Raw genomic sequence first — 8,167 nt, forward strand, 5'->3', positions numbered from 1 at the left:
ATCCTCGTTTCTGCTTTAATAGTACTTAATCAATGCTTAGAATTTATATTCAACTTTTGGTTCAGTACATTTCTGATCCTGCGATGGCAGAAAATGTAATACGAGGGATTCACCATTCACTCCTATAGATAACACTATCTTCTTCATCACTTTTCTCCACTTTTTGTTTTATGGAGTAAATCGATTTGGCAACTACTTAATGTCTTTATAACACATTTCAGGTTATTGATTTTTTTAAGGTGACGATCGGATGATTTGAAATGACTTTTTAATTGAATTTTTTTTTCATTTAGTTACCTAATGACAATTAATTACTTCTAATTCTGAACTTTATTCCCTTACCTGCTGTCTAAAAAGGATTTGAAATAGAAACTTACTGTTCCACTTTAAATGAAAAAAATAGAGTGTTGAACACAAACAGTACAAAGGAACATAAACACAAACACCCTCATTACAAATATGGAAAATTGCCATCAAGGATGGGTGTCTTGGGCTTGTCATCACAATACAGACAACTTTCGCTACCCACATCTTGCATTGTTCTTTCAGTTTTTGTTTACGTTTTGCTCTGCTTGCTGTGGTTTTGCAGTACGGTTACCGGTTACATTCAAAGAGTCTTTGTCCACACACATGCATATATATATATATATATATATATATATATATATATATATATATATATATATATATATATATATATATATATATATATATATATATATATATAATTATAATAAAAGTGAAAAATATTGAAAAGACCACACCAAAAGCCCATAGATGCGCAACGCAGCAAAACTAAAAAGCCAAGTAAATATGAAATAAGCTAGCCAAATATCAAATGTTAAACAAATTATATAAAAATAAGCATGATAAAAAGGAAAATTGCAAATAGCTATTTAATAGGAAAAGACAAAGTATGAATCCAGAGCTTATCAGCCGTGAGGATTCATTAAATTTATTGTTTATAGTTTAGCATGTAGTGCATTTGTTTAATGTTACTCTATATTGCATGTACTGAAGCTTAAACATTCTCTTTCAGTTCATAGTTAAAAAAAATTTTTTTTGGTCTTTTGACCATATTTAATGAATCCTCCACGGCCGATGAGCTCTGGATTCATACTTTGTCTTTTCTTATTAAATAGCTATTTGCAATTTTTCTTTTTATCATCATTATTTTTATATTTTGTTTAATATTTGGTATTTGGCTTGCTTATTATATATATATATATATATATATATATATATATATATATGTGTGTGTGTGTGTGTGTGTGTGTGTACTGTCCAAACCCCTCCACAAAAAGGCTTTGGAACAAAATTTACAACTGAAATAGAATGTTGAACACATCAATGAACATTGCATGAACATTATTTTTCCCCATGATGCTCCTTGATAAAAAATAATAATAATAAATAATTAATTAAAGTAAACCTATCTAAGACTGCAACTTTAAACACGTTTTACTCAAAACATGAAAATGTCCACCTACATCCCTTTGCTTCTCACTATCTCAATTGATATTAAACACTTATTTTGTAAGAACATTAAAATGAAATCATTATGCATGTGAATATTTACATACGGCAAATTTATCCAATCCCTATTAATAATCGGTCAAACAAATTCAAGTCAACAATTCAAATACAGCTTTAAGTAAGAACCACTATCTTACTTAGCCCCACACACACCCGCTTTTCAATTACTATTGTACATTAATAATTACTCAAATGACATACTTACTTACAAGTTTCACATTTTGCAGATTGTTTGCCACTTGATATTTTTGAGTTACTTGCTGATGATTATCAGAACTGTTGAATAAAAATTAACTCAAATTAATAACTTGGCAAAGGTAACATATTAATTATTCAAAAAGAAAAAAAAAAAAAAAAATCAATTCATTTGACTTCAATCAGGATTTCTTTTTTCTTTTCTATTTGATGATGGTTTTTTTATTACAAAATATATTTACCATTTGCACATCAAACAATGAGCCATGCAACCAAAGACCTACACACATTCAATAAGCTGCACTTTTCTCAATAACGACAAAATATAAGACAATAATAAAACAATTCGAGCTTCAGCTGCTTAAAAAAAATTTTGCATTGAATAAAAAGAGTAATAATGCTTGGAGCCATACAACAATCATCAATTAAAAATACATACAAAAAAATCATATTTCTTAACAACAAATATATTAATTACTTTATATTGAGCATATTGGAGAATCTTACATCCAGCAATTCATTTGTTTCATAACAAACTCCAGCTTTGAAGCCTTTTATTGCTCTCTATCTGTTTTGTAATTTTATTCAGAACTAGTGGTACCCGCACGGCTTTGCCCATAATCGAAAGTAAAAGGTCTTTTGGTTCGCCTATATATTTACAAATAATGTATGGTGAGCTTTCTCGCCAATTGGCTTGTGCTCATGTAACGGTTCCACGCTATGATAATTTCATAATTTATTCGTCCATCTCATGATAATTTTGTGCTTAAAATTGGAATAGAAAAAGAACCACATCAAATTTTCAAAAAATCGCTTTTAGGTGGACACCCCCATGCTACAAACTAACTTTGTGCCAAATTTCATGAAAACTGGCCGAACGGTCTAGGCGCTATGCGTGTCACAAAGCTCCTGACAGACAGAGATCCCAACAGAAAGAGATCCTGACCGACAGAAAGTCTTTCAGTTTTATTATTAGTCAAGATAAAGATAAACAAAAGCTAGTGTTGAACAGCCTTTCAACAGTGGCGGTTGATGGTTAGCTACAAATGTAAGTCTTTTGGAAAACCTGTTCCATCACTCACAGACTTATTCAATTGGTGTTCAGTCAACTGTTACATGTAGTGGTAAATCTACAACATTTATGATTTATATAAGGAAAATTAAGTTGAAAAATCAAACTTTATAAACAGTTGAATTTTTAACTCAGTAACTATGTTCATTGTTTATTAGATTATCATAACCGAAATTAGTACTCTACCATCATTCACAGAAACATAAATCTGAAGAATGAAGTTTGCAGAAATACAGTAATTTACAGTAAAATTACATGCAAATTAGAATTTTTGAAAAGAACACAAATTCATACAAAAACTATTTAGAAAAGCGGTTTCATTCAAAATAGTGAAAATGTAGGTAATGTAAATCTGTGTGGAATCCTGTATCACAATCAGTGGAGCATACAGGAATTTTGAGAGGCGAGGGTCCTAGGTCGAAAGCTTCATTTTCATATTGTACCCCAATACACTGTCAAACATATTTACTTGATTTTACCGATTTTCGAGAACGAAAAACTGAAAAAATAAAAACCTTTTGAACAAATAATTTATGCATTTACTTTCTCATAATTAAAAAAAGCATTCAGCAAAGCAAATTCATCGTTGTAGACGCATCATATGGTTATAGAAGTACAATCTTATTTTAATCTGTAATTAAAAAACTAAAAACATGGTTATTACAGTGCATTCATTTGTAATCATCATTCTGCTCCTTAAAGGCAGGGCTCCATTATAGAAAAAGTGCACAATATTTTAACATGAGGATTTTATTTCTTCGCTTATTAAAACTGAAATTATTGCTACCTTTGTTTGGAATTATTTTTCCAACAAAATACATAGGAATTGTAATCGATTGGGAAAAAAGCATGACTTATAGGAGGGGTTTGGACACCCTGGACCTCTCCCTTGTGTGTGCCACTGATCAATTACTTTAGGGAATGAAATAAATACTTTTCAATAGAAATGCATATAAATAATAGGTTCTTTGAAGATAACAACATACTTTTTATTCATATCTTCAGAACTTTTCAAGGTGTCAATAGAATTCGCTCCCTATAAAATGAAACAAACACTAAGACCTCAATGCTAATTTAAGTAAAAATTAAAAACAATAAATTTTTTTTTAAAACTTTATAATTTGTTAAAGTTTGAGTGGTACTATTTGAAAACAGCAATAAGTAAATTGAAAGCATTTTTTTACATTAAAAAACCATGAAATTATACATTTTTGCTAGCACATGGTGCCACAAGATGGTTTAACGAAAGTAACAAATCAAACAAACCCAGTAATTGCTTCAGGGTTGGCGTAAAAACTTCTTTTTTTTTTTTGTGAAAAAAACCAAAAAAAACCGTTTTTTTGTTTAAACTATGTTTCTTTTGGTTTAAAACGGGTTTATCTGTTTTTTTTTTCACTATTTGTAAAAAAAATTTTATTTTAAGAAAATCATAAAGATGTTATCAATTAACTGTTAAGGAATGTTTATTATTCACGTTTGTACTTAATTTCTTCGTAATTAAATAATTAAAAGTAAAAACTTGTAACTTCATTTCATCATACATAGAGATTTTTATAGGAGAATATTGTTTGAAAATCTTTAACTATCATAAAGAATACAATATGTAAATGGGCCTTAGTATAAATAATCAAAGAATTAATTTACTGTGATAGTTCAGACATTATTAACTACTACTAATAACCAAGAATAAATTCTCGTAAATGAATTTCCTTATAGTTATAGCTATCTACGATAAATAAAAAAATTAAAGTTAAGTTAAAATCACGCATTCTTAAAAATGGAAAGTATTTTGCAGTACCTACAAATGAATCACAAGTCTGATGTACATTACTGAACTTTAAAAAGCAAAAGATCAACACATATTACGTTTAAAGATTTAAAAAAAATACAAATCATGTAATTTATTTACTTATGTATCAGTGACAACAATTATAGAAACAGGACAAGTAGGTTTTAAGAAAATCATTATGTTTTCTGTTATAGACATTTTTTTTTCCTGGTTTAATGCACTTAGGAATCTTTTTTTTTTATCAAAGAAAAAAAAATAATTAAAAGCTTCAGTATGAAAATACTCATTTAACATATAATAATGAAGACTGTCACAGAAATTAATGTTTATTGATTCTTCCACCATTCATACATGAGACTTCTTTTATCATACTGGGATCAAAACAGTTCTTTGAAAGATGAAAATATTTGGCATTATTATAATTTTTTTCTTCAATAAGAGAACTGAGTTACTTGAATATTCTCTGTTTTCATAATTTTTTTTTATTTTATTTTCTTGCTCCGACTTCATCGTCTACCGGAGATGCAAAAAAGTGTGCAGGTATAAGCAGAATTTCATGCTACTCTAAGTGTTTTTGGAATTAAAATTTATATACACTATGCATCGCTTCAATGGTACATAATCCATCTCAATAAATCTTAAGTAATCAAGCAAATTAGGTGGTAAATGAAGTTTTGGTTAAAATATGCTTTTCGGACTATTTTGAAATGCAAAGATTGAAAAATAATAACAATTGAATGAATAAAAAAAGAGCTACATGAATTTTTTCTCCATGTAATTAAAAAAAAATTTGTTGGTCTCCCTTGTATATTTATGTACCTAATAAGAAAGCTGCATGGATTTAAAAAAAAGAAAGAAAAAAAAACTATTTAGCAAACTTGCATTATCTTAAAAAATATAAGTTTCTAAATTTATTAAATTTGTAATTTATCTATAAAGCTTTGCTAGTTACTTTGCACCAATTACATTTTACTCTTTGCAATAATATGTAAAATTCATGAAAACATTTGGGGGAAACGATGAAGTTAAAAAAAAAAAACATTTTGAAAAAAAAAAAAAAAACACATGGTTTTTTTTTTTTTTTTTTTAAACCACTTGGTTTAAACCAAACAGCCCTGAACTGCATATCTATTCCCTTTATGCTGAAGGCAATACCTTTCTCTCATACTGCAGGTGTATAACCTTCTTTTTTTTTCCATACAAAGTGCATGGTTTGTACACAAAAATAAAAATTTTCCCCCAGGAGTATTCAAGGATTTTTCAATGCAATGATTTCTTTTTCAAGGATTAGATAGTGCAACTTGAAGGCATGGGCCTCCATCTGCAAAATTTTAAGGGGTCTCAGACATTTTCCCCAAAGTTAAAATATTTTCCCCGTGAAAACCAATTTCAGTACAGATTAAAGTATTAAAATTTGACATTTTTAATAACTTATTCATTAATGGCTGGAGAAGAAATGTTTTTACATTTTTGCAAAGAAGAAAGTTCTAATTTCTAAGGAGGGGGGGGGGGTCAGCTCCCACTTGCCCCCTTATATGCGCGCCCATGCTTGAAAGCGTAAACTTTTTTACAATAATAAAATAATAATCGCTGATTTGGTTCCAGTTAATAAAAGTGTCAGCAAAACAAAAAACCTTTTATACTACAACATAAAATCTTCAAAATCTATCTTTAATAGAGGAATTAGATTGGCTACCACTGACATAAAATAACAATAAAAGCGAGATTTAGAAACTAAAATAAGACTAACTACTTTAAGACTAATGTAGTAAAATCAGTATTTTTTCTTTTTAAAAACAGTGAAATTATTTTAAAACTTTGCTGTGGATGCTGTATAAGGAAACATGACAAAAATGTTTTCTCAATGCCCGCTCACTTTATAGAAGCCATGATATTTGAGTTCTGAATTTGCACAAAAATTTAGCATGTAGAAACATGTAGTTTTTAGTCACATGCAATTCAAGAATGAGCTAATATACTGAGCTGCAGATTTGGCACATAACAGCACTGATTGCTGTGGTCAAACAACTTAATTTATTTAAAAAAACTGATTTAACTGTTAAAATATAAATTTAAATAAGTAAATTTCTGGTAACATATCTTTAAAAGATTCCAACTTAAAAGAAAGAAAAAATAAAAAAAACTTAACAAGAGGCAAGAGGATTCAAATATCAAAAACTGCATGCTATTTTCAGCAAAGCCCGTGCTTGATGTTGGTAAGTTGCCAAAAATAAGACTTTTATCAAATGAGTAGTTATTTGTGAAAATTTAGTTAAGAAGAAGTCTTTCATAAATACATTCCTTCAATGCACCAAATTTAACGCCAATTTTTGAAAGAAAAAAAAATCCAGAGCATACAAATAAAACAGGAGAAACAGCAGCAAAAACCTTTCTGGTAAGAACTTTTTATTTACCTATTCAAAAAATAAATTTAAATTCAAGGACTAAAGACACATTCTAAAGTTTGTCAAGGTTTTCAAGCACTTGAAAATGAAGCTTTTTTATTTCAAGCAGTTTTCAAGGTTTTTGAAAAGTGCAAGAACCATGCAGTGGATGCATAATTAAAACAATCGTTGAAAAAAAGTATTACATAAGTAGAATACAAAGTAAGCTTAAAAAAAAAATCTCATACCGTTGTTATCGTTTCTTGTACCCTGGGTTGAACATACAGTGCTTGGTTTTAAACTTCTAAAAAAACACAGATTGGTAGATTACTAAAACACAGTCACGGCAGAATAATCAGACATACAAAAATATTCTATGGTTTCATTATAAAAAAATCATAGGGCAAGTATAACACTTGGTGTAACATAGGCAGCATCCAGTAAAAATAATAATAATAATATTTTGGATTGAATCACAGCACTAAATATGTGAACTAAATATATTTGACATGTTTTCTTTCAAAAGAAAGAAAGAAAAAGAAAATACGACTTGAATTTCCTTTTGAAGTTTGTACTTTTTTACTTTTGTAGGTTTTATAAGTTACTGATTGATAAATAAAAAAAAAAAAAATACTGTCAGATGCAAAAGTTATTACTGTCAGATGGTTTCAAATTTCAAATCCCCTGAGGTTCAAGATTTCAAATTGTATAATTTAGGATCCTTTACTTAACCTTCACTTGAACACAATTAGATGAGCAATATTATCTTTATAATTCTCTTGCCTTTAATACAATGGCAGTGTGAAACAAACATGGAAGCATAAAACAAACCAATTACCAAAACAGTTCTACTTTCGCACTACACATATAGAGAAAAAAACATTCAAGTGTGTGAACATTAAATCATGAAATATGCATAGGATATGATTAATTCTCTAGACATAAAGTTGCCTCAAAGCAACAGTAGGATATCTTACTGTTAATCCTGCGATTAGATGTCTTACTATTGCTCTAAGGTGACCATAAGCCAAATATGTACTTACAACTAAATTTGTAACTTATTAAAAAAAAAAAAAAAAAAAGTAAATTATAAAATGTTTCTACATCTTCAAAATCTGATGCCTGTCGTACGAGGAGGGGAGTGGGGGGGGGGGGAGGCACTGCCCTTTCACTTTCAAAAGTTAAGGGGTT

At 28.9% G+C, this 8,167-nt stretch overlaps 1 long non-coding RNA gene across 1 annotated transcript; it reads right to left on the reverse strand.

The window, feature by feature from the left end:
* Positions 1–1,744: 1,744 nt before the first annotated feature.
* Positions 1,745–7,276, reverse strand: LOC129216280 (uncharacterized). The gene is made up of 3 exons (XR_008580181.1): positions 7,225–7,276; positions 3,790–3,839; positions 1,745–1,812 (listed from the first exon to the last, which is right to left on the reverse strand). It is a non-coding gene; the product is annotated as an uncharacterized LOC129216280 (long non-coding RNA).
* Between the last annotated feature and the right edge of the window lie 891 nt (positions 7,277–8,167).

Source organism: Uloborus diversus, chromosome 2, assembly GCF_026930045.1.
Source record: "Uloborus diversus isolate 005 chromosome 2, Udiv.v.3.1, whole genome shotgun sequence".
NCBI lineage: Eukaryota > Metazoa > Arthropoda > Arachnida > Araneae > Uloboridae > Uloborus > Uloborus diversus.